The sequence below is a fragment of the Mirounga leonina genome, unplaced genomic scaffold (genome assembly GCF_011800145.1).
Source record: "Mirounga leonina isolate KUSES-001 unplaced genomic scaffold, KU_Mleo_1.0 Mir_167, whole genome shotgun sequence".
Classification (NCBI taxonomy): domain Eukaryota; kingdom Metazoa; phylum Chordata; class Mammalia; order Carnivora; family Phocidae; genus Mirounga; species Mirounga leonina.
The window spans coordinates 1,823,416-1,835,522 of NW_023270422.1; positions in this window are offsets into that span (position 1 = coordinate 1,823,416).

The following is a 12,107-nucleotide window of genomic DNA, read 5'->3' on the forward strand; positions in this document are numbered from 1 at the left end:
TGGACCCAGACATCTTGAGGAAGGTAGAGGACACACTTGATAAATGGAGTAGAAAACATTGGAAGGGAAATATCTAGGGTTGTGAACATTACACATGTCACCGTGGGAGCCAGGGCTATTTGGAGAGCTCAGAGGGGCAGGGAATCCTGCCTTTGGAATTTTAGGGAAAGTTCTCTTGGGTTGGCTTCAGCCTGAGTCTTTTTTTTTTAAGATTTATTAATTTATTTGAGTATGAGAGAGAGAGAGGGAAGCGGGGAGGGGCAGAGGGAGAGGGAGAGAAAGAATCTCAAGCAGACTCCTGGCTGAGTATGGAGCCTGACTCAGGGCTCGGTCCCAGGACCCTGAGATCATGACCTGAGCCGAAACCAAGAGTCAGACTCTTAACTGACTGAACCACCCCAGTGCCCCCAGCCTGAGTCTTAGAAGCCAACTATCCTGTTCCCTGGCCAACAAAGGCAAACAAGACACCTCCTTCATTACAACCTGCACTAAAAGGGCTCAGATGATATCCTTGACCCTGGCCTTTGCTTTTGTCTCTTGTCGGAGACCCAGGTCCTTCCTTCTTCTTTTTTTTTTTTTTAGAAGATTTTATTTATGCATTTGACACATATATAGAGAGAGAGATAGTGAGAGAGAGAGAGTGCAAGCAGGGGGAGCAGCAGGCAGAGGGAGAAGCAGACTCCTTGCTGAGCAAGGAACCCGATGTGGGATGACCTGAGCCGAAAGCAGACGTTTTACTGACTGAGCTACCCAGACATCCTCAGGTCCTTCCTTCTTGTATTTCATGTTGCAATCTCTTCACCTAGGCTGGCTCTTAGCTATGGCCTTCTGTTTAAATCATGCTTTGGCCTTTCCTTGAATAAGGTATTTCAACTTTCTTGCACCAATTGCCTCAAAAAGGTGTGTGAAAAGTTCTCTGGGGAGTAGAAAACCTGACCTTGTCATTGTTTAACCACCGAATACTTGGGTGCCTGGGTGGCTCAGTCGTTAAGCGTCTGCCTTCAGCTCGGGTCATGATCCCGGGGTCCTGGGATTGAGCCCCACATCGGGCTCCCTGCTCAGTGGGAAGCCTGCTTCTCCCTCTCCCACTCTCTCTGCTTGTGTTCCCTCTGTAGCTGTCTCTCTCTCTGTCAAATAAATAAATAGTATCTTAAAAAAAATCTTTAACCACTGAATACTTAAGGTGATGATATCCATGGTTGGTTGGGAATATGTATTTTTTGTGTATTTGTAATACATTTCCCCCTTATATAAATGGGTGTTTGCTAACATTTTGCTTTATAAACAATTCAAAATCTTACAGGTGCAAACATATTCATCAAAAAATTTAGGAAACAGAAAATTTAATGCCTGCAGAGTATTTCTTTATATGGATATACCATAAATTATCTTTTGAAATGATACATCAAGGTTATTTCCAGCCTTTTGAGATTGACCACCAGCCCCACTAGAATTTACACTTCGTAAGGGCACAGATGGTGGGTGTCCTGCTCATTTTTATATCTTGAACATCTGCCACAGTCTTGACACACATTAGATGCTGAATATTTTTTGAATGAATGAATACTGGGGATGAGAGAGATAAAGGGGCATGCTTTTCAATAATAATAATAATAATATTACAATAACTACTGCTAATAATAATTCTTAATAATAATACTTAGGCAGTCAGAAGAGGACTAATTCTTATATTTAATTATGAAAAATTTCAAAAAATAGCAAAGTTGAAAGAATTTTACATTGAACACCATATATTCACCATCTATATGTATAGAATATACTTATACTATATATATGCTTTGTCACATATCTATCCATCCCTTTATGTATCAATCCATCTTAGTTTTTGGATGCATTACAAGGTAAATTGCACACATGAGTAACTAAATCTCAGTATTTGTTTACAGTTGTTTTTTTTTTTTTAATGTAAAATCTGAATTCACAAAACCTATCAAGATACAGTACACTATTACCATCACCCAAGAAAGTTCTCAGGGCCCCTTTTCTTGAATCCCCTTTCCCACTCATCCAGAGGCTGCCATAAATAGTTTTACCTGTTTTAGAATGTCATATGAATGGAAACACACAATATGTACTCTTTCACATAAGGCTTTTTTTCCCCCCACAGAGCATAATGTTGTTTTTTTTTTTTAAGATTTTATTTATTTATTTGACAGAGAGAGTGAGAGAGCATGAGCAGGGGGAAAAGTAGAGGCAGAGGCAGAAGCAGGCTCCCCACTGAGCATGGAGCCTGATGTGGGACTTGATCCCAGGACCCTGGGTTCATGACCTGAGCCAAAGGCAGCTGCTTAACTGACTGAGCCACCCAGGTGCCCCAGTGTTTTTAAGATTCATCCATGCTGCTATGTATGTCAGTAGTTCCTCATGTTTTATTGCTGAGTCATATCTGTTGTATGATTACCCCACATCTTGTTCAGCTGACCTTCTACTCATGATCACTAGGGCTATTAGAGACAGTTTTCTTCTTCCTTTCTGATCTTTCTGACTCTTCTTTTTCTTCTCTTATTGCTTTGTTTACACCTCTGGTATGATATTGAATTAGAAATGCAGAGAATAGGCATCTTTACCTTGTTCCTGGCTGTAGGCAGAAAGCACTCAAGTTGTTCACAATTCAGTACTATAAGTTTTTCATAAATGTTCTTCATCACACCCAGAAAATTCCCTTTTATTCCTGCTTTGCCAAGAGTTTTTATCACACTGATAAAAACCTTTACTGCATCTAGTGAAGTAGTAATATTGTTTTTCTCCTTTATTTTTTTAAATTGTCGGATTATAGTAATTGATCTTTAAATGTAATTTCAATCCTGCAATCCTGGGATAAGCCCTATTTGGTTGTCATGTATTATCCTCTTAATATATTACTTGATTCAATTTGGTAATATTTTCTTGAGGAATTTTGTATCTACTTCATGGGGATATTGGTCTGCATTTTTCTTTTCTAGAGTTACTTTGTTACATTTTGATCTTAGGGTTATACTTGCCTCATAAAATAAGTTAGGAAGTTTCCCTTCTTTTTCTACTTTCTGAAAGAGTTTGTGTAAGATTAGTGTTATTTCTTCCTTAAATGTTTGATAAATTACCCAGTCAAAATCCTCTGTGCCTGGAGCTTCTTCTGTGGAAAAATGTTAATAAAAAACTCAATTTCTTTAACATACAGCTGGCTTTCCAAATTTTCTCTTTCATACTGTGCCAGTTTTGCTAACTTTTATTTTTCAAGGAATTTGTCCATTTTATCTTAATTGCCAAGGTATTTCCATTTCCATTTTCTCTTCTGAAGATTAAATAGTTTCTACTAATCTTTCAAGTTCACTGGCTGCTTCCTCTGTCATTTCCATTTAACCTGATAAATATTTTCACTTTAGGTATTATACTTTTGAGTTTCAGAACTACCACTTGGATCTCTCTATTTTCTATTCCTCTGCAGAGAATTGTTATCTTTTTATTCATTAAGAGCTTGTCATTCATCGAACAGAGTTGTCATAACTGCTTGAAAATCCTTGTCTGCTAATTTTGACATCTGGGTCATATCTGAGTGGTCTCCATTGTTTGTCTTTTCTCTTGAGAATGTGTCACACTTCCTAGTTTCTTTAGATGCCAGATGATTGTAGTTTGTGCCCTGATCATTGTGAATGCTCTGCTGTTGAGACTTTAGGTTCGGGTATCTTCCTCTGATGAGCATGCGTGATATTTTGTTTCATCAAAATTAACTTGGTTGGTTGCAGACATCAAACTGTCTCTTGAGCAGCAATTCTATCTCAGTTTAGTTCTTTGCTTTTTATTTTTTTATTATTTCTTTAATATTTTTTTATTTATTTGGGAGAGAGAGAGAGTGAGAGTGCATGAGTGGGGTGGGGGGAGGGAGAAGCAGACTCCCCACAGAGCAGGGAGCCCAGACAGGGATACAGGGCTCGATCCCAGGACCCTGAGATCATGACCTGAGCCGAAGGCAGACACTTAACCGACTGAGCCACCTCGATGCCCCCAGTTCTTTGCTTTTTAACTGGGCCGCTTGCCACCTCTGCCCATGCTTAGTTCAGAGTGGCCAGAGAATTCAATTTTCTGATTCTCTCCTTTCCAGGACAATTTTCCTCACTTCCCTCACTAGTGCTCTGAACCCTGTTCTCTGTTTCTTCAGGCCAGAGACCGACGTGAGGTATCTCAGGGGCTCCTGAGCAGCCCTGCCCATGCTCTAACGTCAAACTAGAAGTCATTAAAACCAGAGCGCACTCATGGCCTTCCCATGCTTCCAGGTGCCAACCTACTTTTATTCTTTTGCTATTGCCTCTGGGCTATTTTTGTTTGTTTGTTTTCCTTTCCTTTCCTTTCCTTCCTCCTCCTCTTCTTCTTTGTATTTTACCCAGTGGTTTATAGCAGTTACCTGCAGACAGGCTTTCCTGACAGGAGCCTGGTTGGCTATATCAAAAGATGGAGGGCAGTACTGTATCTGAGTCCTAGGGAGAGGATAAACACAAGCCAACCAGCGAACAGAAAGGAATAAGTCTGCTCTGTGGCTTCTGTATTTATTGACACTGGGTCTCAAGGTAGCACTTCAGTGGTTCAGACATGACAAAGAAGACTCCTCAGGTCAAAGGGGTCTCACTGCATATCCACCCAGAAACTGTGGGCCACGTGGGCATCGAGGACTCCAAGCAATGCAGGCCACTCCAGTGCTTTGCAGACAGACTTCACAGGGGAGAGGACATGCGTGGAGGCCAAGGGGACTCACAAAGGACTGATTCACAGGGGCATGAAGCCCCCTTCATGGGGCTCCTAGGACCGCCTGGGCATGCTCTTATGGTATCACAAGGAGCTCAGACCCCAATAGCAAGAGAAAGGAGAGACTGTTAGTTGTGGCCACAGTAACCACTTTTCTTAGTGCAGGAATAAGAAAATTGAATTTATGTGTCATGGTTGTGAACAGAGTCTCTAGGACAGCATGTGTCCAATAAAGAGATGGAATTCCCTTTCTTCACAGGATCCCAGCCATGGCAGGCTCTGAGAGAGCCTGGCCCATGTCTACACCCTCAATCAGGCATTCGTCATGGTGATTCCAATGTTGGCCAGTCTTCTGACAGCTAGGGAAATAGCCCATATGAGGCTTATGGCTCATTTTATTCCTAGCAGGTAAGAAGGCACACAATCTGAACGGTGACCAGAAGTGGGGATGAAGGAAAGAAACAAACCCTACAATGCAAATTAACGCCTATTCCAGGCAGCTGAAATGAGCCTGTAATTTATGAAGCAATTAGGAAAATGTTTCTCTGAGTTTCACCGGTGCTGCCTCAGGGAATTAATGTTTGTCTTCGGGAGTGTGTGCATGCGTGCGTGCGTGTGTGTGTATTTCAAAAGCCAGTAGAGGTGCAAATGGTGGACACTTGAAGAAAAAGGTATATTGAGAAGGGACAAGCTGGGGACCTGAGAAAGGTTGAGTTCTGCATAACTCTCCCTCGGACCCTGTGGACTTAAGGAGTCACATGTCTGCTGTCCCAACTGTGCTCTGAATCTCTGTAGATGTCCCCTGCCACGCAGGACAGACGTCTGTGTGTGGTGCTGAGGGAGAGGTGCTGGGGAGGCAGGCAGAGTTCAGGTGGAGAAGCAGCACCCTAGGAGACAGCATGAGACGTACTGGAAGGGATCAGCTCACACCGTGGCGGGGTGGGCTCTGCAGGTGTGACCTGCCACCGCGGATGGTGAGGAAGGGCAGCTGAGAGTCTGGGCACTGCGGCTGGTCACCCACTGACTTCCCCCTGCTTCGGGGCATACTTGCTCTTCTTGTAGGGCTTACCACTGATTGAATGAGGCCAGTCCTCCTTATCTCGACTGATTCTCGACTTAGCACTGAGGACTCATTGGAAATGAAATCCTTTCCCTCTGGTGTCTGACTCCCAGGCTTTCCCACCCATAATCAGTGATTGTATTCTCCTTCCTCCTGCAGTGGGAACATTCTAACGCTTGTTTCTCTGGCCAGCTTTCCAGCCCTTACTCCCCCCAGGTCTCTGGATGTTCATCGCCTCTCCCTTCTCATAGCACCATGGCCCCCAGTTGGTGTTCATCCAGCAACCACTCTGTTATCAGTAATGAACTTCAAAGGTGGCAGGAACAACCAGCCTGGCTTATTAGACACCCAGACCTAGGTCAGTAATTGCAACATGCAAGGTGCCATGAGAAACACAGTGAAGCAAAAAGCTTGCCATCAACTCTCCTCGACAGCCAGTAAACTGGCTTCAGTTAGGTTTTATCTTCCCTGGAGAAAACCCTAGAAAGTTCAGGAACTTCCTGCATTTTCTCTGTGAGCCCCTCCTGCATCTGCGGGGCTCACCGTGTGTGTATCAGTCAATTTCACGCCCTGCACTACTGCCCTGTCCTAGCATCCTGGCGCTCCTTCACCAGCTCCGGGTGCAGCCAGCACCCACGGCCTGTGTGGAAGAGGACCCACTCCGTCATGGTGGATTTTGTTTTTTTCCTTTTAGCATACTGTTGATTCTATTTGCAAATATTTTGTTAAGAATTTACGTGTATTGGGGCACCTGAGTGGCTCAGTTGGTTGGGCATCTGCCTTTGGCTTGGGTCATGATCCCAGGATCCTGGGATCCAGCCCCACACTGGGCTCCCTGCTCAGCGGGGAGACTGCTTCCTCCGCTCCCGACCTCCCCCGCCCCGCCGTTCATGCTCTCTCTAATAAATAAAATCTTAAGAAAAAAAAGAATTTCCTTGTGTTTGTTCATGAGGGGTATCTTTCCTTAACTTCCTTTCCTTGTTATGTTCTTGATGATTTGAGAATCAGAGTCATACTGACCTTATCAAATGAGTTGAGAAGTACGTCGTCCTCTATTTTCTAAAAGGGTTTGTGTAAGGATTGGTATTTTGACATTTTTGCCAGAATTCATCAGCGAATGTGCCTGGCTGGAGTTTTCTTTGTGGGAAAGTTTCCAAATATGAATTCTATTTTCTTAATTGTCACAGGGCCGTTCTATTTTTAAAAAATTTTATTTTTATTCTGTTTTTGCAATATATGTCTTTCATGAAATTTTTTCTCCATTTAAGTTGTGAAATTTATTGACCAACATTTGTCCATAATATTTATAAACTTATCCTTTTAATATCTGTAAAATCTGGAATGATGTCTGTCCATCAGCTTTTGGTCTTTTTTTAAAAATTCTTTACCATTTTATTGCTTTCTGTTCTTAATGTAATTATTTCTTTCCTTACATTTTTTTCTTTCATTTGTTCTTTTTCCATTTTTTTTTAAGATGGAAGCTTAAACTATAAATTGTACAACTTCCTTATTTTCTGATAGAGGTGGTTAAAATTGTCCCCTAGGTACTGTCTTATCTGCATCCCACACATTTGACATGTGCCATTTATATTTAGTTATGATTGCTATTTTCTAATTTATGTTGGGACTTCCCCTTTGATCCATTAGTTATTTGGCTTTTTTTTTCAAATATATTTCAATTATTGGTTTCTTATTTAATCACGTGGTGATCACAAAACACACTCTATGTGCCTTCATTTCTGTTAAGTTTATTTATTCTTGTTTTATGGCTTCATGTATGGTCCATCTTGGTGAATGTCCAACTGGAAAGTAGATGTATTTTGCTGTTGGGTGAAGTGTTCTCTACATGTCAGTTAGGTTAAGTTGGTTCGGAGTGTTGTTCAGATCTTCTGTATCCTTACTGATGTTGTTTTTTCCTACTTATTTTGTCAGTTGCTGAGAGAGTACTGAAATATCCAATTAAAATTTATATTTATAGAATATATATATTTGTAGAAATATAAAATTTTTATTTACAAATTAAATAAATGTATAACTAATTTATATTAAACATATTTAATTTATAATATTTAATTAAATATATAAACACATATATAATATATACCATATAATATATACATATATCATTTAAAATACACATATATATTTATAGCTTGTTGGGTGTTTTCTTCTCTTTTCAGTTTGTTAGCTCTTGTTCCATGTGTCCTGGTGCTATGTTATTAGAATATCTGTACATATTTATAATGGTGATGTTGTACTGTTGTGTTAGCTCTTTTATCATTATGCAATATCTCCCTGTGTTTGTGGAAATTCTTGCTTTCCTATTTTTTCTTATTGTTTTTCCTTGTCTATTATGTTTGATATGAATAGAACCTTGTCAGTTTCTTTGTGTTATGTGTTTACATGATATACACTTTTGTATGTCTTTACTTTTAACCATATTTCATGTTTCTATACTTAAAGCTCATCTCTTGAGAGGTCTTGCTTTTTAATCTAGTCCAAAGCTCTCTGGGTTTTGACTGGAATGCTTAGTTCATTTATATTTGATTACATGTTTACATAATTGTATATGAACTTAATTTAATCATACATCTAACTGCATGATGTGTACAAACCTAGGTCTGCCATTTTGCTATTTGTTTCCTATTTGTCTCATCTGTTTTCTCTGCATTTCCTTTTTTACTGTCATTTTTTGTGTCGAGCAAACTATATTTATTGGCTTTTTAGCTATGTTTCTTTGCATTGTTTTTGGAGATTTCTCTAGAGATTAAGTGAGCTTCTTTAACTTATTCAAATATTTTAAAAGTTAAAATGGAATTACTTCTGTTAAAATATAAGAATCTTAAAAAAATAAATAAAATATAAGCATCTTGCAATGGCATCACGTATTATATCTATCCAAAAATGCAGCATTATAAATTTTACTTTAAGCATTTAGAAAATAAAATAAAAAATATAGTTTTTAAAATTTATCCTATACATTTTCCATTTCTGGGGCTCTTGAATCCTTCTGTATATCCAGGTCACCTTCTGCTGGCATTTCTATTCAGCCTGGAGCATTTCTTTCTTTCTTTTCTTCTCTTTTCTTTCTTTTTTTTTTTTTCTTTCTTCTTTCTTTCCTTTCCTCCCTCCCTCCCTTCCCAAAAATAAATTCTCTGTTTTTATTTATCTGAAAATGTTTTTGATGGATAGTTTTACTTCATGGAAAATTGTTGTTTAACACTTTTTTTAAAACCACTTTGAATAGTTATTCCAAACTTTTTTTTTTTTTTTTTTTGGCCTCTATTGTTTCTGATATGATGTCAACTGCTGACTATATCATTGTTCCCTCTGTATGTTGGGTCTTTTTTTTTTTTTTTTTTAACTGGTTTCTTAGATGATTTTCTTTTTCTTTTTGGCTCTAGAAATTTCATTATAATCTAGGTGTGGTTTTCTTTATGTTTACCCTATTTCAGATTTTTGGATATTCTTGGATCTGTGAATTAATGGTTTTCATCACATTTGGTAAGTTTCAGCCATTATTTCTTCAAAATGTTTGTCTACCTCTTTGTCTCTGCTTTATTCTTCTGGAACTTGATTGGTTGTTGGAGGTTTGTCCACTGATTTCTGTGTTTTCTCCATGTTTCTTTCATCTTTTTCCCCTCGCTTTCCTTTGGATTAGATAATTTCTACTTTATCTTCAAATGCACTCATTATAAAATTCTACCTTCACATGTCTGTTGTGACCTTTGGTAATTTAACAACTAGTACTGATTTTGTAAGAATAGACATATTTATGATTTTGAGACAATACAGCTATAAACATGATGCACCTCTGTTAGTTTTCTTTCATATCCTCCAAGTAAATTTAAAATTTTTTTCTTAGAAACATTATACTAGGTATTTTAAAGGTTTCCCCCCTCTGCATGTTATGAATGTTGTCCTTTTTTTCCTGGTACATTTCACTGTTGGTTATTTCTGCTTGATAGCAACACTGTTGATTTTTGTAGATGACTCTGTTATTCAGTAGCCCTGCTAGGGTCTCCTACTAGTTTTACTGATTGTGTGTAGACTCTCTTGGGTTCTCTAAATAGACAACCATACCAATAAAAACAGGTGTTTGTTTTTTTAACTCTCCTAACATTTCTTATTTCTGATTTATTTTCTGTTTTGATAAGTTTAAAATTTTTGAATTTCATTTTTAAAATTCATGAACTATTTAGGAATTTATCATTTCTTGCCATGATTTAAGAATTATTTTTGGTTAGCTATTTAAAATGTAATTTAGAAAAAAATAATAAAATTTAACTTAGTACTGGTTTAAGAAGATGTTAGTCAAGATACCCTAGATCATACTGCTATAATAAATAACCCCCAATCCCTGTTTCTTAAAACAACAAAATGTTTATCTCACCTACATTCTATGGCCATCAAAGTTTGGCAGGTAGGATCTGCTCACTGTGATGACTTAGACACACAGGTTGATGGAATAGCCACCATTTCAAATGTTGCCAGTTGCTATGTCAAAGGTCAAGAGAGAGAGGAAGAAAGAAGGCTCTGAAGGGCAATCGAATGCTCTAGGCCAGAAGGGACATACTTCACTTTCACTCACAACTCACTGGCCAGAACTCATCACATAGTCATACCCAGTCACAAGAGGGTGAAGACAGGAAATGCAATCCTACTATGTGCCTCAAAGAGGGGAGACCTGTATTGGTTGAACAACACAGTATAATAACATTTGCTAGAAATTTGTTGATACTTTTTTTCCCACCTGTTCAACATGTGTAAATGTTCCATGGATCCTTGGAGAGGGTATATATTCTCTATCTGCACATGGCTGCATTCCATAAATAACAGACATATCGGGGCGCCTGGGTGGCTTAGTCAGTTAAGCGTCTGCCTTCAGCTCAGGTCATGATCCCAGGGTCCTGGGATCGAGCCCTGCATTGGGCTCCCTGCTCAGCGGGAGGCCTGCTTCTCCCTCTCCCACTCCCCCGGCTTGTGTTCCCTCTCTCACTGTGTCTCTCTCTGTCAAATAAATAAATAAAATCTTAAAAAAAAAAAAAAATAACAGACATATCAAACTTCTGAGCTGACTTGTTTAAATCTTATTTTTATTCAACTTGATCTGTTAAGATTCTACAAGAGCTGTATCATAATCTCCCACTACGGCTGGGACTTCGGTTTTGTCAACTTCTCCTTGCAATTATGTTTATATATTTTGAAGGGGATATGATTAGGTCGAACTTACTGCTTGTGGTTTGCTCTGTATCCTTATCTCTACCAAAAATGATAAAAATATTGATTGCTCAAGAGGGTACATAATTTTCCTACATCTGGCCATCCATCTTCACTAACTGACAGGACTTGGCACTAGTAGTTACTTGTAGCAGATATACATGATTTCATTTTCATTTCATTTCATTCATTGTAAGGCCACTCCCATATTGTTATTCCTGATTTATTCCTGAGTCCATGGATCCCACACCAGAACCTCAAAGTCCGGGTTCTTTTCTTGGCCCATGCTGCTCTCAGAAAATGTAAGCCATCCTAGTGAGGCCAAAACAATCACGAAAGATGCATTCTCCCCAGAAGCTGTTTTGATGGATCTCCGTGGTGCCACAAGTTATACTAGAAATTAGCTGTTCAAGCTGCATCTTGCCCCTCTGCCAAATTGAGCAGCGCCTACCTGGTCTTTCATTTACCTGTATCTTGTTAGCATCCCACACACAGTGGAGCTTAGCAACACCAGCATGATGAGGGAGAAAGGAATATGAGCTATTTAGTGGAGATGTTTTCCTAGCTTGTAAACCTTTCTCCTTCTAATTTCTTCCTGAAATATGTATTTCCTTTGCTGGAGCACGTTTCCTAGGTGATTTCTGAGCAGTGCAAACAATACCCTAACAGAGTAGCTAGAGAATCCTAGGTGTCCCGTGTTTGAGGCAAGAGAGGACAGATACAGTTGCAGCATATATGCAGTGAAGAAAGCTGAACTGGTCCCCTGATGGGGGAAGAAGTGGGAATGTGGCTGGCCTTCACAGTGGGCAGGAGGGCTCAGGGGACTGCATCATGAAACACGGTGTGCTTTGAGTGTTTCCCAGTTTGAGACTGATGATTTCCCACTGACGAGATCCCCTCAGCTTGAAAACCAAGGCCCTGTTTCTGTTTTCCCTCCTGCTCCTCTCCTCTGTATTTCTTTGTACAACAAGGAGGTTGGCCTGGCAGGAGGTCAGGCCTTGCTTATTCACCAATCAATACATTCACTGTGGCCCCGTGTCAACATCAAGCAAAACTCCCTGAGTCATTCCTGAGCAGTGCAACCAATACC